At 46.8% G+C, this 24,603-nt stretch overlaps 1 protein-coding gene across 1 annotated transcript in view; it reads right to left on the bottom strand.

Annotated features, from left to right (window-relative positions):
* Positions 1 to 276, bottom strand: part of LOC137532218 (zona pellucida sperm-binding protein 3-like) — a 60,241-nt gene extending 59,965 nt beyond the window's left edge. Inside the window, exon 1 of the mRNA XM_068252470.1 lies at positions 162 to 276. The gene's annotated coding sequence lies outside the window, so the exon portion shown is untranslated. The remainder of the gene's footprint in view (positions 1 to 161) is intronic.
* Positions 277 to 24,603: the final 24,327 nt, after the last annotated feature.

The raw sequence follows: 24,603 nt of genomic DNA, 5'->3' as shown, positions 1-24,603 counted from the left end.
GGATCACACTTGATTTGTCCTTTATGTAAAGAGGAAATGTAATGACATATAGTAGACCATAATACATTATTCAGGATACCATTTTACCTTAAAGTGAACTTGAACCAATTTAAATTATTTAAGATAAACAAAGGTTGTACCTGCGAATGAATTTTACATACTTGCCTTGCCGTCAGTTCCTCTCAGAAGCTAACCGTTTTCTTTTTACAATGATTCCTTCCATTTCTGACAAGGGATTTGTCAGAGCTGAAATATATCCGATGCTGTCAGTTATAACTGAAAAGACAATTGAAGAGCAAGGTAATGTCCATGTTTCCCTATGGCTCAAGTGGCCAATATGACGGTTTAACAGTGTGCTGACCAGGAAGCTGTTATGGGGTAACGGCCATTTTAAAAATGGAGGACAGAGAATTCCATTGATTAGTGGTCAGACAGGACGCAGGAGGGGAGATAGGGATTGGTGAGTAGACTACACAGGAGATAAGTATGACGTGTGTGTTTATTTTGACTTAATTTTTAGTTCACGTTTGCTTTAAGCCATTTACACATGTACCAGGCATATTGCCCAGCAAGGTTCAGGACTAGACCCTTCAAACATCAGTGTAACTAGGTTCTAGGCTAGCAATGTGTTTTTGTTGATATTTGGGGGATGAGGAAGGCTGATGGAGCTTCAGAGGAGGAGCGTCAGAGTGGGCGGGGTGAGTCGCTCCACCAGGCAGGGTGGGGGTGAAATTGGGGGGCTGCTATACTCACTAGGTTTTTCAGCACAGTTAGTCATTATTGGATAGTTTGAGTTTAAACTAACATGCGTACAAATACAGTAAGGTCAATAAATAGACCTGTGATCGGTATTGGCTATATAAATGCATAATAATGAATGATAATATGTAGTAATGGCAGTAGCAAAAACAAGTATGTGAAAAATGCAGTAGGTCTATGGGAGTTTCATGGGGACGTAATATAGCTATATATCACAGAGAACAGCATATGCCATTATTGACTGTTGATAAATGCTTAATAAATATAAGGTTTTTTAAGACAGACAGACATAGCAAATGCTCCACTTCTTCAGGAGTTGTTTGGCACTTTATTGTCAGACAATATTTCCCCCAAATTTCCCAATTCATGGGACTTTCCTTACATATGGAATGTATTTAGTGTGATTCTGCACAGTTGAACTAATGGTTTTGGCGCAGGGGTTTTTACCCACATCTTCCCTTTAAGAAGGAGTTGCCTCCCTGGGAGTCCTATTCATATATGATTCCAAAGCAAGCAGTGAAATGGTATTTGAACAGGTAATCTAGAAGGCTTAGCTACGTTTCCACTAGTGTGATTCCATTGCGGAAAATGCGTAAACGAATTTGCATGTGGATGCAAATTAGTACGCGTTTGTATGTGAATTTTAACAGGAAAATGCACGTTTTCACGTATTTTTCTAAGTATGTGGTTTTAACCATGTCAGTGCCTTTGTGTTTTTACATTAATTTTACGCGAAAACTTGCGCAAAATTCGCATGGCGAAAACACATACCATTTTCCTATTGATTATATTACATGCGAATCGCACACTATGCTTGCGGTGTGTGAATTCTAATGGCTCTGCTGTGCAGATTTTTGCTGCACAGCCCAGCGCGCAGATTTTTCTTGCTAGTGGAAACAGGCCCATTTACTTGTATTGGTTATGTGAATCTGCATTCAGAAAATGCATGCGAATTCGCACTAGTGGAAACGGCCCTGAGCAAGCCACGAGCGAGCGGTGTGATTACAGCGCAGGAGATTTGGGCACAGCCAGCGCCACCATAGTCCATAATAGGAATTACGGCTATAACGGCACACGGTCAGTAACTTCGGCGCCGTCAGAAGACGGAGCTGACGTTTCTTTTAAAACACTGTAATTCCCCTCTATCTACGTGGACCTGGAGGGGGAATAGTAAATAACGCCTCCGGGAACATTTGCAGCAGCAGGATAAGCCATACACCGGCTGTATCGTGTGTCCAAGTCTCCTGGCAGCCAATTCCTATGTATGCAGCCACAAGGGATTCAGCACAGTGCATATATAGCTATATTACGTCCCAATGAAACTCCCATTGGCCTACTACCCAATTTTGAGATATATGTGAGGACAAGGGGCATCTTGTGATTCTATTAAAGCTTTAACTACATGTGCATTTACATTAATTGGTCGTATCGTAAGCCATGTAAAAAAAACACGCACAGCATCAAGAATCCTTTGTACAGTTTGGTCTTACCGTAATTTATGGGAGTATCAACCCTGGACAAAAATAGCAATGAGCAAAGGAAGTCACACACCACAGTGCTGTATGAAGGTACATCCTTTAGAATCTATAGTGAAGCATAGAGTTCTGCGGTATGTGGCCGCACAGCTGGCAGTGCTGGACAATCTCTGGATGTATCAGAATTATTCTCCGCACAGAGACTATAATCTACCTCTCTGCTTTGTTATCAGGTGTTGTGGGGGAGAGCCCTGACTTCATCTGAATTGGTAATATCCTCCCCTGTGTAGCTGAGGCACAGCAATCCTCTCCAGCTGGAGGTCACTGCTATATTCCCAGCATGATCACAGGCCTGGTATCACAGAGAGCCCTGCCAGCCCCAGTGGCTTCTGGGAAAATGGTTCTTATCTCCCGTCGCATTGTAGAGCGGTGGGGTGCAGCACACAATAATAAGTATCAGGAAATTAAACTGTGTGGCAGAGAATGAGGGAGGTCGCAAGATTGTGTGAGGTGACAGAGAAACCCGTCTGCCTCATATAAATAAAGATCCCGTCCCTTTATCAGCTGTGAAAATACACATTATTCAGATTCCCTCACACGCTGCCAGAGCTGTGTGTTATCGTAGATGCAGCTGAGCCATGGCAGCCCTCTGTGGACCAAGAGCATAAGAGAAACATAAGCTGATATCTTCATGTCTGTGTGTCATTGTACTGGGACCCCCCACATGTCAGTATATCATTGTGTGGCATCCCCGCATGTCACTGTGCGATTCTGAGAACCCAGGTGTCCCCGTGTGTCATTGTACTGTGATCCCCCACATGTCATTGTGTGGCAACCCAACATGTCACTGGCTCCCGTGTGTCATTGTCCTGGGATCCCCATGTGCTAGTGGACCATTGTCCCCCCCCCCCCATGTATCAGTGAGTTATTTTGGGGGATTTCTGAGTGTGTGTCATTGTTCGGACATCTTCAATTAGTCATTGCCCTGGGATACTTAAGTGTCAGTGGGCCAGAATTATCAACGCATTATCAACAGTTTTTTCTTCTTAAACCGTTCTAACCAGCAGGGGAACAGTTCTGTTTGATAAGAAACCTCTTCAATCCTACTTAATAGCGGCAGTTTAACGTGAGTTTCTAGAACTGCACTACTGCAAAAGTGAAAATCCATCCCTAAACTGCAGGAACCTTCCTAACTCATCCTATTTTAGAACCGTTTAAGAAGGAAACTGCTCTATCTAGTGATTTTTGCAGACAGTTTTGCATGGATTACTAAAAACCTAACCACATGTTATCTCAGAGACTTTTGATAAATGTCCCCCACTGTGTGTGTTTTTTTTTTTTCCTGATTTGTTAGTGTGTCATTGAGATCACCAGTGTCTACAATGTTCTGGAACCCCAAGTGTCAGTGTATAATATTTTAGACCTACCCAAGTGTTGGTGTGTATATGAGATGCTAAATAATTTCTACTTGAATTCAAATGGACATGGACCAATAAAAATTGAGAGGAAGTTATATTCTGATTGGTCCAATTTTAAGCTGCATATAATTTACATGAAATTTGAATGATAGGAGAAATTATTTGCATCTCGTTGATCACCGGTGTGTCAGTGTTGTGGGATTCCCATTTGTCAGTATGGCATTGTTCTCTCAATTTTCATTGTTGACCCCTCCTCCCCCCCCCCCCTTCTCATGTGTCTTTGTTGTGGGGGGGATCACCTAGTGTCAGTGTGTCATTGTTATGATACCCCTATGTCAGGGTTGGATAGTCTGCAAATCTCCACATGTAACAAGATCTTTATTATAGGATTTCCAAATGTCATAGTTTCATGGTTCTAGGATTCATGATGGTCATGTCTAGGATATATCATGTAGAAGCATGTGATCAGTTTGGTCAGGTGACTGATATGTAATGCTGGGCATACACGGCGTGTCTGATCACTGCGGGGATCAATTCCGCACACGATCCCCGCGGGTGGACAATAGCGGCGAATCGAGCGGGTGATGAGAAGCGACGAGCGGGAATCGATCCGGACTCACGCGCGGACGAGCGGTGACGCGGCGGGGGTCGATCCGCCGGATCGACCCGTGTATGCCCTGCATTAGTCTCTAATCTGCTAGTCATGATCATGTGCTAAAGCAGGATGTGATCACAGCAAATCAGCTGTGCAAATCGATCACCCGATCAAACAAGTCACATGCTTCTCTGTGAGTTCTCCTAGACATGACCATCACTCTCTAGGACATGGGTCCTCAAACTACGGCCCGCGGGCCGATTCTGGCTCCCCACATCAAAATGACCGGCCCGCCGCCCTGTGCTGCACCAGCGCTATCAAAATATTGGTTCGCATTTGCGCTTCCCCGTCACATCAGAGACCTGTGCTACATCTTCCTGTCCGTCCGTCCCTCCCACCGCGCTGCGTCCAGTGTCCTCTGCAGTAAAGATAGCAGCCGCCACGGGTTGCCATGGTGACGTCCAAAGGGGCGGTGACACGATGTGCCGTGCAGAGCTCCGCACGGCACATCGCGTCACCGCCCATTTTGACGTCACTATGGCAACCCGTGGCTCATATCTTTACTGCAGAGTACAACGCTGAACACAGCGCGGGTACAGGCGACATAAGGGGAGGTAGGGATGAGCAGACATGCAGCACAGGTCTCTCTGAAGTGGGGGACAGTTGCAGGCCAATCTCTTATTAAACATGTGGGAGAACAACGAATGGTAATCAGCACTAACGTGATTTCCCCTAATAAGGCTGAGTCTCACTGCCTGCTCTGGACCAAGTTGAAGTGATGTTTATACACATTAGGAGACGGGTGTCCAGCACTGCTGTTGTTTTATTTGCATAGTTGTGCATACATCTTTAACTGCTTGCAACAGAAGATAAGGGTGCACAAACTTGGTGGCATTCAGGAATTCAGTGCCCTGTACCCACCACACCACTGGCCACCAGGTTTGTGCACCATTATCTTCTGTTGCAAGCAGTTCAAGATGTATGCACAACTATGCGAATAAAACAGCAGTGCTGGACACCCGTCTCCTATGTTGTATTATCAATCTTTTAATACAGCTGGGGCAAAACAAGATGGGTACTATGAAATGTTTTTCTTTCCAAATGATAGATTCGGCCCAGTGGCGTAGCTAAGGAGCTGTGGGCCCCGGTGTGAGTTTTAAAATGGGCCCCCCCAAGCACTCCATACATAACAATTGATGCGGCGCACCAAAACCTGCCAATGGCAACTACAGTGTCAGAGGTGCAAGAAGGGGATGGGGAGCAGTGTGTTAATGATTACTACTATTCAAAGTATTAATAGAAGTGATTATTATGAGCACAGGACCAATAGGATGCTAAAACTGTAGTTAGTTTGGGGCCCCTCTGGTCCAAGGGACCTGATGTGGTCGCAACCTCTGCACCCCCTATTGCTACGCCCCTGATTCGGCCCCCCAGCAGTTTGAGGGTCCGTGAACTGGCCCCCGGTTTAAAAAGTTTGAGGACCCCTGCTCTAGGATCTCTGCATGCCAGTTTGCCCTTGTTTTGTATTCCTCAAGTGTCAGTATGTTCTGAGATACTCAAGTGACAGTTTGTCTTTATATCGAGCATATCCAGACCTGTGTTGTTTAGAATTCCACTTTTAGCTCATTGGTCTACGCTACAGAATAATATCAGGAAAGGCCTTTGGATCATACTAGTCATTTTTAGTCTTTATAGAAAGGTGAGATTTGGCATCCCTCTAACAATAGACGTGTTTCCACCTGGCTACTTTCTCATGAATCACATTAGCGCAAAGTCTTTCTTATTGTTAGTCAACAATACTGACCTTAGCTGGGGCTAGAGAGGTCGGCAGGTTTCTTAATGTGGTTTTCTTGGAGTATTATAGGTGTGTGTGTGTTTTTGCAGGGAGGGGAGCTCTCTATTAAGGACATGGTGGCTATGATGCAAATACTTTCTAAAAATAAAAGTGGTCCAGAAAGGTAGGGTTTTTTTTGGGTTTTTTGTTTTACTTAAGTTTTTTTTAAATTCTCTAATTAGATCAGCAACCATTGTTTGAAGCGAATGTTAACCTATGTAGACTTTATGTAAATAATCTGTCTCTGTATAGCGTTATTCTTGTCCTGTGCCCAATGTTGCACCCATGTCTGGATATTTAGTAATCTAGTCCCAGTTGTTCTAATTATTAGCTGCATTTTATCTTTTTTTTTTTTTTTTAATTATTAAAGGGAACCTGAAGTGAGGGGTATATGGAGGCTGCCATATTTATTTCCTTATACACAATACCCGTTGCCTGCTGATCTTTTAGGTCAGTGTCTGAATCACACATCTGAAACAACCATGCAGCTAATCTAGTCAGGTTTTTTTCAGAAACGCCTGATCTGCATATGCTTGCTCAGGGTCTATGGCTAAAAGTATTAAAGGCAGAGGATCAGCTGGACAGCCAGGCAACTGGCATTGATTGAAATCAAAAATATGTGGGTGTCCATATCACTCTCACTTCAGGATGTAGATTCTAACTATTCACGCCGCCCTCACCATTCGTGCCGCTGTTCCGTCGCTGCATCCGCTTGCTCTGCTGTCTCAGTGACAGCAGAGCTTCCCCATTTTGATCAGTAGCCAATTTCCTTAGCTGCTGACCTTGTGATTACTGTGAGCCAATCGCACGAATCACAGGGCACAATAGGGAATGGACAGCTCTGGTCCTTAAAGGACAACTGTAAGGAGAAGAATATAAAGGCTGCCATATTTATTTCCTGTTAAACAATACTAGTTGCCTGGCAGTCCTGCTGATCCATTTAGCTGCTGTCGTGTCGTGCCAGCACTAATTCAGTAGGAGACCTTTGGCAAGTCTCCCTTACACTGCTACTGCCAATAGAGCGCGCCCTAGTGGCTGCTGCTCTGCTCTGGCGCTTTGAGTCCGCAAGGAGAAAAGCGCAATATAAATGTTATTTGTCTTGTCTTGTCTTGTGTCTGAATCACACCAGACACACGCATGCAGCTAATCCTCTCAGATCTGCCTATGTCAGAAATGCTTAAACTGCTGCATGCTGGTTCAGGGGCTATGGCTAAACATATTAGAGGCAGAGGAACAGCAGGACAGCCAGGCAACTAGTATTGCTTAAAAGGAGAAAAAATATGTTCGCCTCCTTATTCCTCTCGTTATAGTTGCCCTTTAAGGGGCCAGAGCTGCCCGGTCCTGTAAGCGTTAATACAATTTTTAAAGGATGACTTATTTTGCTTGAGTCTTTCACTTAGGCCACCTTTAAATAATATTCCATGTTATACGATAAGAAATGATCTGGTGTCAGATAAGCAATAATCGGGGAAATCGAATGAGGCGGATTCTTTGTAACAAGGCTGTAATCTGGAGGCCTTTTCAGTTTGCTGGCAATGTATATATTACCACGTATTAGACCCCGTTTGCATTTGCCATTCATTTGATCATTTTCTCCCCCAATGCCTTCTGGGTAAATGCATTTAGTTAAGATGTATTTTTCTCCCTTCATTTCACTAAAGAATATTTAAATAAGGCTTTCAAATTGACGGAAGGGAAAAAAAAAAAGAATTGAATATTTTTGCTGCTGGGGTTACAAATACACCAGATCTCTGGAGAAGGATTTCTGCAGGAAAAAAAATATGCCAAATTCCAGCCCTTCCCCCTCCATCTCTGGGCGCCCCTCAGCCATCTACGCTCCACCTCCCTTTATTTTAATCAGGACCCCTCTTCTGGCCGCTGGGGGTCTCGGAATAGTGTGCCGATGCTGGTTCATTTTTCAGCCTTCTCCCTGAGGCTGGAGAGCTTCTGAGAAGCAGCTGGGGCTGAGCTGATACTGGCCGCGATGCCAGGGGGGCTGGGTAGTTGAATTTAGACAAGGAGAACATGTTTGGAATCCTTGATCGCGCTCTCGGAGGCGCTTGGAAACAGCTGGAGACTTGTTTGGGATCACCAGCAAAAAATGCAGATGAGGAAAGAGGTCCTCTGACGGTGCCAGGGGTGCCCAGGGTCCCTACGTCTGGGGATCTCATTTTCTAGATGAGATGAAGGTCGAGGATTTACGTAGAGTCTGGCCTACGTGACTTGAGTAAAAGGCGCAAATCCTGAATACTACAGCTAAGGAGTGATGAAAAAAAAACATGCTAAGCTAAATTAGACAATAAATAAACAAATTGGCCACAGGTGCATCAATCCTCAAATGATTATTTATCCAATTCAGTCCCGTACAGAATAATTATCAGCAGGCCCTAGACTTAGCATTTCATTGGTGGGTTCAATGCCTATTCTGATGGTAAACCGGCTGTTTAGTAATGGGCTGGAATTGTTTGAATAATTTCTTTCACCATTTAGTTTTTTTTTTTTTTTTTTTTTACTAATTGATGTGATGCAATGTACTGAGTGTTTTGCACCCTTACCTTGCAGCACTGGAGTCCCGGGTTCCATTCCTAGCAGGAAGACCATATTACTTTTTATGGTCTCCAATCTGGGTTACTTTCAGATTTTCTCACCCAACTCAAAAACATTCTGGCAGATTGTCTGGATTCCCCGATATAAGCTGGCAGTGAAGGCTCGTGCACACAGAGGAAAACCTTTCAAAATGAAAGACTCGTCCTTTAGATATCGTTGAGAAAAAAATTGAACAAAGTACAGTTTAGGTCGGTTGCACACCTAAGATTAGCGGTGCGATGCACCACAGAAACCAGCCTTCATATGACCCTGTGCCACGGAGTGGAGATAGAATCATATGCATAGGCCCGCCCCCCTGGCTAGGGACACACTCCCTGTACGTCACTGGGGTTCCCGTCAGTGCAGTAGGCATGAATCATGTGGTTATGCACCACAGACTTTGTGTTGGCATTGCGGCGATTTAGCTACTTCTGTTGCACCACGTCGCATTCAGAGCCGGATTTGGGCCAAGGCCACCTAGGCCATGGCCTAGGGCACCACAGGAGGAAGGGCACCAAAGCAGCAGGCTAAACTGGTGCAGCATTTGTAAGCTTGCAAATTCTGCAATGCAGGGAGATCAGGCTAGTGCTTGACCGCGGTACTCTGCTGCTAGCCGCCTGTGCAGCAGCCACCTTGCTCTCTGTGCACGTTTGCATTGTGGCCGGCAGCTATGGACTTGGGCAGCATTGGAGACAGAAAGGAAGAGGAAGCTTCTGCACTGGAGAGGAGTGGAGAAATGATTGACACTGGTGACTGCTGCGGTGTGAAGGCGATCTGGCTACCTATACTGAAAGGGGGGTGGGAAGAGGAGGGATTAAGGGGGTCATCTGTCTACCTATACTGGAGGTATAGGGGGAGGGGTCATCTGTCCACCTATACTGGAGGTAAAGGGGGAGGGGTCATCTGGCTACCTATACTAGAGGGAAGGGGGCAGAGGTCATCTAGATACCTGTAAAGGGGGTTGGTGTCATCTGGCTACCTGTACTGAAGGGGGGCAGCTGGAGACAGTGGCCTTGGACGGTGAGGAAGCATACTGCGGTACCACACAGTGTGCAAGGGGCCTAAGATTAATGATCTACGACAATTCTCGTGCATTTCAAGCGACTGTCATGACGGAACACTTTGGCAGATAATTGTTCATAAATAACAGTGTGTACAGAGCTATGAATGATTATTACGGTAAATGTTGCGTCCACTAAGTCAATGGCGGATGTAGGAACTTCGATCCACAATCTATGGAATATGGTACCGTATATAATGCCAGTGGCACATAAACGTGTAAAGGTAAATCCAGTGATTATACAATGGCCCAAGGAGGACGCAAAAAGGAGAAATCCCTAATCCAGAGAGTCAATTGCGTAAACTGCTGAAACTGGAGGATAGAATGATCAGATTGTACTATGTATGTGTCACGTTAAGGCTTCTATATAATGAGACATCAGTAGGGAGCAGGCTTATATATGAGACATCAGTAGGGAGCAGGGTATGAGCACATAATGTGGGATTCACTGCTCTGCGAGGACACTCCGTTGCTTTTTCAGACTTATCCCCCGAGAACTCGCTTTATGGTTTGACATGGAAGGTCTGGGTGGGAATTACCCTTTTTATTATTCCCGGCCCATTAAGTTATGTGAACTGTGACCATTCTCTAGTGGAGTCGTTTTCTGCCTATAAAATGATTTGGTTATTCTGGATGGGGCTAGAATTCTGCAGAGGCTGCATAAGCCATGGTCCAGGCGGAATTTTACATGGCATGGGTAGGCTGCACATGGAAGAGGGGGCTAGCACTAGGAGGGCTGTACATGTAAGAGGGAATCCAGCACTAGGGGCTGCTCACGGAAGAGAGTATCCAGCAGTAAGGGGGCTGCACGTGGAAGGGGATAAATAGCAATGGGGGGAGGGGGCCTGTAGATGGAGGTGGGAAACTAGCATGGGGAGGAGGGGGCTGTAATGAGGAGGGGATCTGGTACTAGGAGAGCTGTACACTGGAGAAGGAAACTAGAGGGGGCGGGGAAGAGGGGACATAACACTGGGGAGGGGGCTGTACATGGAGTGGAGTATCTAGCACTGGGGGGCTTCACTTGGAAGAGGATAATTAGCATGTGTGGGGGGGGGGGAGGGGGGAGGGTTGATTAGAAGGATTGTAGATGGTGGAGGGAATCTAGCAGGGTGGGTCGAGGGAATCTAGCACTAGCGGGGGCTGTACATTGAAGAGGGAGACTAGCACAGCTGGCAGGGGGTCTGCACTTGGAAGTGGGTTTCTACCAATAGGCAAGGCTGTAAATAGAAAAGTGAATTTAGCATTAGGGAAAGCTGTACATGGAAGGAGGGGGGTGGGGGCTGTACATAGAAGAGAGGCCTGGCCTTACTCAGAGCAGGATCATCCATCAGGCAACCGAGGCAGGTGCCTGGGGCCTAGTGGGCATCAAGGGGCCCACATACCACCTTCTTTGACCTCTCTCCACTTCAGCTTACCAAAAGGACCACAAGTGCCCCCCCAAATCTACTACCTTTCCCATTACATCCGAATCCATTCCTGCTCTATATCAATTGTTATGTATAGAGTGCTTGAGGGGGTCCAATGTAAAACACTGGGGCCCATAGCTCCTTACACACAACATTTATATCACGCTTTTCTCCTGGCGACTCAAAGCACCAGAGCTGCAGCCACTAGGGCGCGCTCTATAGGCAGTAGCAGTGTTAGGGAGACTTGCCCAGGGTCTCCTACTGAATAGGTGCTGGCTTACTGAACAGGCAGAGACAAGATTTGAACCCAAGACGCCTGTGTCAGAGGCAGAGGCCACTATCCAATGACACTACTGATGCCGTATATAACTAGAAGTACAACAAAAACATGAAGACTGGCTGATTTAGGCCTCTATTCCACGGACTGTTGAGCTGTGTGCTCAGCAAGCAGTACCAGGCAGCAGTGAGCAGTTAGGGCTTGTTCACACTAGAGGGCATTTTTCACTATTTTTTTAAGCGCTAGCGATTTGCAAAATCGCCCTGAAAGCGCTTGTGCAATGATTCCCTATGAGAGTATTTACATCTGAGCGGTTCGTTTATGATACAAAGCGGTGCCTGTACCATTTTGAGGGCGTTTTTGCTACAATGGGAGGTATAGGAAAAGCGCAAAATGCTTACAAATGTGCGGCGATTGCGTTTGTGCTTAAAATAAATTTGTATTTATTCATTTCCGGGTCAGAGGTCACTTCCTGATTTGCTTTAGGAAGTGAAAAACCAATCGCTCTGCAAAAGCGTTTTGAAAAGCGCTTTACACAAAATCGCAGCGCGCAGGTGAGCGCCGGGAGGAGGAAGAGAACACGCAAAAAACCGAAAATCACTGGATGTGAACAAAGCCTTACTAGGCAGCAGCGAGCAGTTTGAGAGGCATTTCGCTGCCTATCAACAGTCTGTGGAAAAGAGGCCTAAATCTGGATGGGTGGATAGCTGTACAGGAACGTCTCTGTGAGTACAAGCAGACCCCTCCTCCGCTCTCCAGCCGATGTTGGGGAGAACAATAGCCCAGCCACGTTACATTCACATTCCCGCTGATTGCTGCTATCACATCTGATATAAAGCAGGTGTCTGAATGGCTCTTCCCGTCATAGGAGCATTGCGATGGTTACATTATGGGCATTGTCCATGCCAAGACCCTTTTGAAAACATAGCAGTTTGGCATTCGCCTCAGCCTATAACTACGATCTCATGTTGTTTACAGCCAGCCTGAGCGTGTGTCGCTTCATGTAGCCAGCCCCAGGCAAGGAAGGTGTTAATAACATGCGTCTTCGCACACGTGGCGTTTCTTGGCACGCGGCTCCCATGTGTGGAAGCGTGTGTGCGTAGCCGGGTTGCCAGGATCTTTACACCTGCCTCTTTGTTTGCCCTGCGTGACACACAACACCCTAGAGGCGCTATCATTAAGCAATAAATACTCACGGGGAACAGGCAGGGTTTATTTTCAGCCCTGGTCCCTCCTGACTCGCCCGCAGACTGTCTGGGGCCCCGGTGCAGGCAGGGAGACGTTTATATTCAGGGAGAGGAAGTGTTCTTGGCTAGTGCGGCTAGCCGGCGTAACTGACAATATACCGCGAGCCTGATTAGATGGAACTCTACTGGTTTTCCAAGAGTTCGATGCCCAATCTCTGTTCAAACACAGTCTCTTAGGATTCCGCATCAATAATGACCTCTGGGGGTCCCCTGTAAAACTGCAGCCAATCAATTTTTCCTATTGAACACTGCTGGTTAAAGAAATAGGCCTGCTAGACGTTTTATGAACCAGTTAAACCAGCCCAAGGATGTCTGTGGCTGGAGTGTCCAGGTTTCTTGTACAGAGCACAATTATCCATGAATGTGAATCACTCTAGACCTCATTTGCCTGTAATTGGTGCCTATATGGATTGACTCCAAGTTTTTTTTTTTCTTCCTCGATCATTACCTGCTTGGATGTCTCTAGTGAGATAATAACATGCAGGACGTATACGTTACGGCTCGTGCTCATGATTGGTTTTGTAGCCAGGAATATTCTGGAAGTCGGGGGCTGGATCGCTCGCACTGATATTGCACTTGAAGTGGGGCCAGTGTCATGTCAGTTGGCCTGATGTTTGCAAGTGTGGCCAGTTTAAAGGACAACTGAAGCAAGAGGGATAAGTAGGCTGCAAGAGGCGTAGCGATAGGGGTTGCGACCACATCTGGGCCCTTGGGCCAGAGGGGCCCCAAAGGGCCCTCCCTCTACTACAGTATTAGCTCTCGATTTGGTCCTGTGCTCATAAATAACTTCTATGGATACTTTGAATAGTGGTAATCATTAACAAACTGTTTCCCATCCCCTTCCTGTACCTCTGACACTATAGTTGCCATTGGCAGGTTTTGGTGTGCTGTATCAATTGTTATGTATAGAGTGCTTGGGGGGGCCCCATTGTAAAACCTGCATCGGGGCCCACAGCTCCTTAGCTATAAGGCTGCCTTATTTGCTTACTTTTAAGCAATACCAGTTACCTGGCTATCCTGCTGCCTGTAATACTTTTAGCCAGGACTGGTTCAAGCCACAAAGGGGCCCTGGGGCAAAATTACATGACTATGTACTCTGTAATGTGCTACAGAGGATGTCAGTGCTATATAAATACATAATAATAATAATATGGTAGGACATTAGACTATGACTATGGTAGGCAGGGCTGGATTTTCCATTAGGCACTGTAAGCACATGCCTACAGGTGCCTTATGCAGGGCCGGTCCTGGACGTTCTGCTGCCTGAGGCAAAGATTGTGAAGGCGCCCCCTCCCCGGCTGAAACCCCCCCCCCCCTTCCTTAAAGAGACTCCGTAACAAAAATTGCATCCTGTTTTTTATCATCCTACAAGTTCCAAAAGCTATTCTAATGTGTTCTGGCTTACTGCAGCACTTTGTACTATCACAGTCTCTGTAATAAATCAACTTTTCTATCTCTTGTCAGACTTGTCAGCCTGTGTCTGGAAGGCTGCCAAGTTCTTCAGTGTTGTGGTTCTGCTATGAACTCCGCCTTCCAGGCCCCTCTATGCACACTGCCTGTGTGTTATTTAGATTAGAGCAGCTTCTCTTTTCTCTCTTATCTTTTACAAGCTGGATAAATCGTCCTCTGAGCTGGCTGGGCTTTCACATAGTGAGGAATTACAGACAAGGGCAAAGCTGTTTGCAGGAAGAAAAGAGCAGCCTGAAACTTCAGTGCATGAGAGATGCAGGGGGAAAGAAACACACAAATGATCTCTTGAGATTCAAAAGGAAGGCTGTATACAGCCTGCTTGTGTATGGATGTATTTTCTATGTGTGGACATACTGTACATCAACCTACTTCCTGTTTTGGTGGCCATTTTGTTTGTTTATAAACAAACTTTTAAAAACTTTATTTAACCACTTTTAATGCGGCGGGGAGCGGCGAAATTGTGACAGAGGGGAATAGGGGATGTCCCCTAACGCACTGGTATGTTTACTTTTGTGTGATTTTAACAATACAGATTCTCTTTAAAACAAGATTAAAGAAGAGAGCTTCAGCAGCGGTTACCTTCACACTGGATCTGCTGGTGTGTGTCTCTGCCTGACTGCCTCCATGCTCTGCTTGTTCTCCCTCCTGTCTATCTTAGCGGAATTAAGGCTGATACACACTTTCAATTACGATTGGCCAATCATTGACCAATTTTACTACCTGCCTCCATGTAGTATAATAAGGAATACCTACATAATCTGCTCATAGTCTTTAATGGGCTTGATTCACAAAGCGGTGCTAACTGTTAGCACGCCTGTGAAAACCTCCTTAGCACGTCTAAACAAGCTTTTCGCGCATAAAACTTTACGCGCGCAAAACTTTATGCGCGTAAAACTTTACGCGCGTACTGGAACTTTGCGCGCGCAAAGTTAGTGCGCGATCTGATTGAGAAATCCGGTGCTAACCTACTTAGCACCCTGGTTAGCGCGTCTAAAGACTTTAGACGTGCTAAGTAGGTTAGCACCGCTTTGTGAATCAAGCTCAATATCTGTTGCTCCTCATACTACATGCAGGTGGTAAAATTGGTCAGTGATTGGCCAATCATAATTGAAAGTGTGTACCAGGCTTTAGCCCTCACCTTAAAAGTGGATGTGTTAGAGGATTTAATGAATTTAGAGGATTTAATGAATAATCCAGGGACTGACGGTTTGCTGAGACAGTGTGTTGGTCTGGTGTGGCAGTTGGAAATCTCAGACTCTGAATCACCACCTTGCTGTGACTGTCAGAGTTCATCTCTCTGATGCGTTCCCACACTCCATTTCCCGCTCGATTCGTTTATTTCCAACATGTCCGATTTGCATTTTGATGGATCGTTAGGCCGATTTGGCATACTTTACATGTGAATCGTCCTTCGATCCATCGATATGCAAATCGGACATGTTGGAAATAAACAAATCGCCGGGAATCGAGCGGGGAAATCGAGTGCGGGAACGCACTGTGTGTATTCAGCATGAGAGAGATGTGAATTCTTGGAGCACAGCACACAGCCCATGCTTTCTACCTCCTTAGGCACAAACCACTAGGGCTTCAGTCAGTCACTGCACTGGCAATATAGCTAGGCCTAGGTTGTATGGTGCTGTTGTGAACTCACAAAGTGGCTGCCGCCCTCCTGCTTGTCCCAGACCCAACCCTCTTATAGTACACAGACAGTCAATAAGACATAGAGAAAAATAAATAACAGCAACAGTCACAGGATGATATCATATCCCCCCTGTATATGCAGGGCCTCTGCATATATAACAATACCACACTAGACACTACCATGACGTGACAATAGAAAATGAAAGGAGTCCGACCCGACCGTGAAGAGCAGAGCCTGGGGCAGCAAAGTGACTCACCGGGGATGGTGGGGTCCGGCGGCGACTATGGCGGAGGGCAGGCGTCGGGCATGATCCAGCATCCATCTTGCGCTGGCGGGCAGAGGGCAGCTGCAGGCGGCGAGCTTGCTCCTCCATCTCGCGCTGGCGGGCAAGGCCGGGGGGCAACGGCAGGCTCATCATTGTAACGGTCACCGTGACTACCATGGCGGGCAGCGGGCGGCAGGCAGCGTGACTCCAGTCACTTCCGGTACCGGATTCTGCCTGCCTCCCACCATCAAGCAGGTGCAGCCTCACAGAAATCTAGTAGGCGGCAGAGCTCGGACTCGGAGTGCGGCATGGTGGGTGGGCGGCACGTCACGTCACGTGGCAGGGCTGGCGTCACTGTGCACCGGGTCACTCACGATTCGGTGTGCAGCCAGGGAGACCTCACTGCAGAGTCTGCAGCGCAGGCAAATTGAGGCGATCAGGCGGGCCAGGCGGCGGTAGCACACTCCAGTCCAGTCTCTCCAGAAAGGCGGCTAACACCAGGCGCAGTCACTTCCTCTTTATGCCTGGTGCCGCCCCTCCACTTCTTGCCGCCTGAGGAACCTGCCTCACCCCGCCTCATGGGCGGGCCGGCCCTGGCCTTATGTGGGAGAGGCGGCCCCTCCTCCTCAGATCACTGACCTCAGGAGCTCACAGTCTAATCCCTTCAGGCATTCACACCCTAAACCTTGCCTCATGTCAGAAAGGATGAAATGAGACAGTAATTAGAGTGTAAGATTCTAAGGACAGTTAGTGACATAAGGCAGTGATAAGAGTTCAAAATATGTATCTACTTGGGGTTGTGCTGTGAGTTAAGGGGTGGAGTTTAGGGTGCCAGAACGCCTTTGCCTACAAGCCTCTGAGTTGAAAATCCGGCCCTGATGGTAGGATTAGATTGTGAGTCCCTCTGAGGACAGTCAGTGACATGACTATGTACTCTGTAAAGTGCTGCAGAAGATGTTTGTGCTATATAAATACATAATAATAACATGGTAGGACACTAGACTATGGCTATGGTAGGATTAGATTGTTAGCTCCTCTGAGGACAGTCAGTGACATGACTATGTATTCTGTAAAGTGCTGCAGAAGATGTTCGTGCTATATAAATACATAATAATAACATGGTAGGACACTAGACTATGGCTATGGTAGGATTAGATTGTGAGCCCCTCTGAGGACAGTCCGTGACATGACTATGTAGTCTGTAAACTACTGCAGAAGATGTCAGTGCTATAGAAATACTAAATAAGGATTATTTCCATTTCTGGTGAAGTCTGCAGAGCAAAATTACTTGCTTATTTTATCTTAGAAGATCTCAGTGGATCTGAGCAGGTTCATCTGTCGGGTATAGATTCCCCCAAAATGTCCAGTCGATCAATCGAACAGGACAGAAGATCTAGGTCAACTAGGGGTGGGGCAAGAGTAGCGGTAAATCAACAACCCATAGTGTTGCACTGCATCGAAAAGTGCAAAGGTGCAGTTCAATCGATTTTCAATAGATTCCCTGCTGGAACATTTTGAAAATCGATGTGTAGTGTGTGTTAGGAATTGATTCTTTTCTAATTTGATTACTTTGAAGCCTCATTCACACCTAAAATCGCAAACACAAGCGTTTTTGTGCGCTCCCCCCTCCTCCCAGAAATCCACTACTCGCTGCGTTTCTGGTTAAAGTGCTTTTCTAAGAGCTTTTCCATAGCGGTTTTGTAATTCACTCCCTGACGCAAGTCAGGAAGTGAACTCTTTCACCCAGAAAAGAATAAATACAATGTATGTATTCTTAACGCGAATGCAATCGACCCTCACAGCGATTTTGTGAGCGTTTTGCATTTTTCCTATACCTTCCATTGAGGCAAAATCGCCTCAAAAATGGTACAGGCACCCGCTTTGCTGAGCGGATCGCAAACGAACCGCTCAGCTGTGAACTCTCTCATAGGGAATCATTGCACAAGCGGTTTTAGGGTGATTTTTATAATCGCCTACGCTTGAAAAAAAGAGCAAAAACACCCTTCGTGTGAACTAAGGCCCCATTCACAGTTAGAAACGCAAAACACCGGAGATTTTTTCTGGCGTTTTGCAGGAGTGATTTTTCTGCAATTTCACGCGGAAAAATCACTGAACACTGCGGCGATTTTGCCGCGATCACGTTTAGCGCTTCTATAGCACTGAAACGCGATCGCCGGGAAATTGCCTGAAAATAGTGCAGGCGACGCATTTGCGTTTTGCGTTTTGGGCGATTTGCTGCGATTAGCGCAAATCACCCAAGTAAGAACGGGCCCATAGAGTTTCATTACGCTAGCGTTTTTAAAAAGCGCTAGCGTTTGAGCGTTTTGCTGAAATCGCAGCAAAACGCTCTAGTGTAAATGGGGCCTTACAGAGGAATTGATTGTTCTGCCATACTGGGTGCCAATGTACTAGTGCAATGATCTGCAAACTTGGCTCTCCAGTTGTTAAGGAACTACAAGTCCCACAATGCATTGCAGGAGTCTGACAGCCACAGTCATGATTCATAAAGGCAAATGCATTGTGGGACTTGGAGTTCCTTAACAGCTGGAGAACCAAGTTTGCAGATCACTGTACTAGTGTATGGCCAGCCTAAAGGGAAGCTGAAGTGAGATGTATATGGAGGCTGCCATATTTTTTTGCCTGCTGATCCTTTGCCTGTAATACGTTTAGCCATAGACCCTGAAAAAGCCTACGGATCAGGTGTTTGGCAAGATTTGCCGGATGCTTGTTTCAGGTGTGTGATTGAGGCATCTTTCACACTAGGCCTCTTATTTTTGTGTTGCGTTACCCTTTCTGTGCTCAGGGTAACGCAAGAGCAATGAAAGTTTATAGAGCCTTGCACACTAACCCTGTCACGTTGTGCCTGAAGTGTCCGATTCGCCACCGACCCGCGGCAAAGTCAACAGTGCATTACCGGCAGACTTCCATGGTGGCGGAATGCATGTAAGTCCATGGGCAATGCAGAAAATGAAAATACTTTGGTGCGGCTGTGTGGCAACGCAAATGCAATGGGAAAGCCGGGAATCCTAGTGACTTATTTCCTGTCCAGCAGGGAGTACATCACTGGGCAAGGGGTGGTGATGGACAGCAAAGGGCATATGGGGGGGGGGGGTCAGCGCTATGCATATGACTCCGCCTGTGTTCTCTGCTGCAGGGCCATATAAATGTAGTTTTAGGCGTTGGGATGGGGCGGAGCATCGCACCGAACCGCAAGCGCTTGCCTGAGGCGTGAAAGCGGCCTCAGACATTACTGATGCCAGAATGATCAGCAGGACTGCCAGGCAACTGGTATTGTTTAAAAGGAAATAAATATGGCAGTCTCACTATCCTTCTTGCTTCTGGTTCCCTTTATTTTTTTTTTCTCCCATCTCTTAGAATACGGCATACAATTGTGAACACAAAGACCTCAGACATGAAAAGCCGTGGTTAGCGGCGACACTTTGCCGTGATCCCCGCCGGCTCCGTTGCCGGTTCTGCGACGCTCGGTCTTGGCATGCAGCTGGGCCCAGGTGTTCTCTGCCAGCCTGGAAGTGGAGCAGGGCTGTTTGCTGAGGCTGATAAGCAGGTGCCAGAATGGGGTCTTATCTCCACTCCTGGACCAGATTCATCTCCCGGCTGGGGCGAAGGCAATGAAATATTCATGAAGCGGAGATGGAAAGCAGCCAGAGGTGAGGCGGTGATGGAAGAACCTGCCAAGCAGCGACTGGTGATTAGGAGTGAGAGGGCCCATTTCACACGTGGATAATCAGCAAGACAGACACCATCTTACACATGCCCCAAGTTTCAGGAACGGATGGAAATGCGTAAAAAATTCCTCCCACTGGAAAAGAGATGGCGGGGAGGGGACGAGCACAGAATGATATGGAAAAGCAGCATCCCACGATTCTCCTTTTCCACAGCCCAAGCCGGGACAAACCCTCCCGTCCACTACCCAACGCCGACACGATGAGATGTACTCTACTAGAGAACAGGGATGATCAGTGAGATGCAAATATTTCCATGCAGGATTATGTAAATTGTATGCAAATATGTGCAGCTTGAAAATAGACCAATCAAGTTACACGAAGGTTTAAATTGATTGGTACAGTTTCCAGCTGCATATATTTGCATACAAATTTACATAATCCTGCATGAACTCGGAAATCTTTGCATCTCATTGATCATTCCTGCTGGAGAACACTGACTTTCCATTCCCAGGAAACAATGGGAAGAAAAAGGGGGGCCTCTGGCCCAGATCCTCACTGATCACCAGGAAGAACTTGGTAGGAAATCTGTCAACCAATTAATAATCACATTTAGTAAAAAGCCCATTAATAGTTCATTTGGTATCCGTTCTACTGATAGGCCTTGTTGACATTGCATTCCGTTTGCGTGTCTGTCGGCATTAGGATTTTTCTGAGGCGTATTTTTTTGCGAGTCCTGGTGCTTGGGTGGGCGATTTGTTTTTGTGCTTAGCGGTTTTCTAAGCGTTTTGATCCGAGTAGTTTTGTAATTCACTCCCTGGCGCAAGAAAGTGAACTCTTTGACCCGGAAAAGAATAAATGCAATGTATTTATTCCTAATAACGTGAGCGCAATCGCCTTAATGCACGTTTTTGTACGCGTTCGCCAATTTTCCTATACCTTCCATTGAGGCGGAATCGCCCTGAAAATGGAACACGCACCGCTTTCCTAACCACACCGCGCACGAACTGCGCTGATATGAACCTTCTCATAGACATTCATTGGCTTCGTGGTCGGGGGGTGTTTTTTTTTAAAAAAAAAAAAGCCGAAAATGCCTGCCGTGTGAACAAGCCCTTATTGTGGGTAGTAGGTTTTTGTGGGTAGTATGATTTTAGGAAGCAATGTTCACCATTGCACACCTACCATCTTCATAGCTCCACCCCCCTCCTTTGTACTTATGCATAATCATTTCTTGCTTGGACTATTGTAACACCTACTCTACACTCCATCAACAAACACGCTGGCACCTCTCCAGTTCCACTGAACCCTGCAGCCCATCTCATCCACCTCTCCTCTCTCTCCTCTGATGCTGCCCCTCTCTGTTAATTCCTCCATTGGCTGCCAGTTACCAAAAGGATCCAATTCATACTCTTAACCCTATCATTCTCCATAAGTAGTCTCCTGCACACATATCCCCAGTAAACTCTAGATATCATCCATCCTGTAGGCTTCACTTTTCCCATATAACCCTCCTGTCCTCTATAATGGCCACCTCACAGATCCAGTACTTCTCACCTCTTCTTTGAACTCTCAGCCTGTCCTTCACATTCAGAACTTGGAAACCTTCAGACATACCCTTAAAACACACCTCTTCAGATAAGCTTATAATTTGTCCTAGTCAAATGTTGAGGCTAACTGCCTCATTCGCTAACCCCCTCATCAGTTCACCTACTGTCTCCATATAATACTGACCTATCAAAGTTTAAAAAGACTGGTAGACTTGATTACATAGGATCTTTCCTATTTATGTATTTGTTGTACTTATAAAGCGCCAACATATTACGCAGCGCTGGACATTAGTTTAGGTTACAGACAATATTTAGGGGTGACATACAGCAAAAGGACAATACATGATTACAAGAAAGACCAGATCACACAGCACAGTATGAGTACAAGGTAATGCTTAGTCAGTCACTGGATGGGAGCATGGAGATTAGGCAAGTTAGGTTCACTCAGATGCATAGCATGGGTTCACAGTAATGGAGGTGCATGATCAGGTAGGACACAAATGGAGGAGGACCCTGCCCAAAGGCTTACAATCTAGAGGGAGAGGTAAGGATACGAAAGGTAGGGGACCAGAGTTCAGCTGTGGGTTTAGAGCACTTGTGAGGGGTGGTAGGCCAGAGTGAAAAGGTGAGTTTTGAGGGCCTTCTTGAAGATGTTGAAGGAGGGGGCTGCCCTAATGGGTGGAGGTAGGGAGTTCCATAGTGTTGGAGCAGCTCTTGAGAAGTCCTGGACTGGGACTGGGTGATGCGGGGGGGGGGGGGGGGGTGGTTAGGCGAAGTTCATTGGAAGAGCGGAGTGAGCGGCTAGGTGAAGTTCATTGGAAGAGCGGAGTGAGCGGCTAGGTGTGTACCTCTGAGTAAGATCGGAAATGTAAGTTGGACAGGTTTTGTGGACAGATTTGTAGGTCAGACACAGTATCTTGAATCTGATTCTGGACTGGATAGGAAGCCAGTGAAGGGATTCAAGGAGGGGAGCTGCCATGGTGGAGCGATGGGATAATTCGGCTGCCACATTCATGATGGACTGCAGTGGGGCTGTTCGGGTCATAGGGAGACCAGACAGCAGGGCATTGCAGTAGTCAAGGTGGGAAATTATGAGGGCATGGATGAGGAGTTTGGTGGTGGCAGAGGTCAGGAAAGGGCGAATCTTACAGATGTTACGAAGGTGGAAGTTGCAGGACTTTGTGAGGTTTTGGATGTGGGGAGTGCGGAGTCCAGGGTGACACCCAGACAGTGGGCTTGAGAGGTAGGGCAAATGGTAGTGTGGTTAACAGTGACATGCACATCTAGGAGGTTCATGGATGGCCGGGGTGGGAAGATCATAAATTCCGTTTTGTCTAGATTTAGTTTCAGGAACCTAGCGGACATCCAGGAGGAGATGACTGATGGACAGGCGGAGACCTTGTCCATGGTAGTGGTGGATATGTCAAGGGTGTGGAGGTAGATCTGGATATCATCTGCATACAGATGATAGTTAAAACCCATGGAGGAGATAACCTTGCCAATGGAGGATGTGTATAGGGTGAACAGTAGGGGGCCAATGACTGAACCTTGGGGGACTCCCACCGAGAGGTGGTTGGGGGTGGACGAGGACTCATTGAAGGCGGTCGTGAAGGAGCAGTTGGAGAGGTAGGATGAAAGCCAGGACAGGGCGAGATCATGAATGCCCATGGACTGGAGATATTCTTAGAACTTCTCTGATAAGCTGAGACTGCAATGACTCTAAGGTGCCCAGTGTAACTTACCTAGGGCTTCTTCCAGCCCCCTGTAGGCCTTATGGTCCCCCGCCATCATTCAGTTTTGTTCCATTTAGCAGCTTTCCCCTCTGAAAGCTGCATGCGCAATCCTGGGCTGTGTGCCTCTTCGATCTCCATTGCGGTCCAGTGGCCATGAGCATTGTGCACTTGTGCAGTGTATAAAAACTGCAACTGGCTCTATTGGCCAGCTTTCGGAGGGGCCCAGCTGCTGAACGGAAGAGAGTGAAACAGCCAGGGACCAGAAGGCCCAGGTAAGGTAAACTGGGCACCTTACTGTCACTTTACATCAGTGGCATATCTAGAGGGCTGCAGGCATGGCTCTTGCTATGGGCACCCCCAAGCTGCGCCACCATGAATGCCCTGGTGACTCCCCATTGCTCAGACGTCAGATCAGCAGCGACCAAAGAGAGAGACAGGGCATGCAGTAACCACAAACATGGAGAACCTCATATGTGGGAGTGGCATCATTGGTCACTTCCCGCATGTGAAGTGTGCCACATGGGTACTGTGTCGCCGGTCTGTAAGTAATGGAGAGCCCACTGGCACCAATGTAATGCCCTAATGGGGGGAGGGAGAGGGGATACCTCTACTGAAAAAAGCTTAGGGGGAAAGAGAGGGACCGGGGGAGGGGCTACTTATACTGGGCACCTTTGGCTACCTATGCTGGGGAAGATACCAGTCTGCATGCCTTTACTGCAGGGACACCTTTGGCTACATAATACTGGGGGGATCTGGCTAACTATTAGTATTGGGATGGGAGGGAGGCAGTATAGCACCCAGTGCCATGGGTGTTATATTGCCCAGATACAGTGGGTTGCAAAAGTATTCGGCCCCCTTGAAGTTTTCCACTATTTGTCACATTACTGCCACAAACATGCATCAATTTTATTGGAATTCCATGTGAAAGACCAATACAAAGTGGTGTACATGTGAGAAGTGGATCGAAAATCATACATCATTCCAAACATTTTTTACAAATAAATAACTGCAAAGTGGGGTGTGCACAATTATTCAGCCCCCTGAGTCAATACTTTGTAGAACCACCTTTTGCTGCAATTACAGCTGGCAGTCTTTTAGGGTATGTCTCTACCAGCTTTGCACATCTAGAGACTGAAATCCTTGCCCATTCTTCTTTGCAAAACAGCTCCAGCTCAGTCAGATTAGATGGACAGCGTTTGTGAACAGCGGTTTTCAGATCTTGCCACAGATTCTCAATTGGATTTAGATCTGGACTTTGACTGGGCCATTCTAACACATAGATATGTTTTGTTTTAAACCATTCCATTGTTGCCCTGGCTTTATGTTTAGGGTCATTGTCCTGCTGGAAGGTGAACCTCCGCCCCAGTCTCAAGTCTTTTGCAGTCTCCAAGAGGTTTTCTTCCAAGTTTGCCCTGTATTTGGCTCCATCCATCTTCCCATCAACTCTGACCAGCTTCCCTGTCCCTGCTGAAGAGATGCACCCCCAGAGCATGATGCTGCCACCACCATATTTGACAGTGGGGATGGTGTGTTCAGAGTGATGTGCAGTGTTAGTTTTCTGCCACACATAGCGTTTTGCATTTTGGCCAAAAAGTTCCATTTTGGT

This window comes from Hyperolius riggenbachi, chromosome 9 (genome assembly GCF_040937935.1).
Source record: "Hyperolius riggenbachi isolate aHypRig1 chromosome 9, aHypRig1.pri, whole genome shotgun sequence".
Taxonomy (NCBI): Eukaryota; Metazoa; Chordata; class Amphibia; order Anura; family Hyperoliidae; genus Hyperolius; species Hyperolius riggenbachi.
Note: the sequence above shows the minus strand (reverse complement) of the source record. Positions and strands in the feature narration are given on the sequence as shown.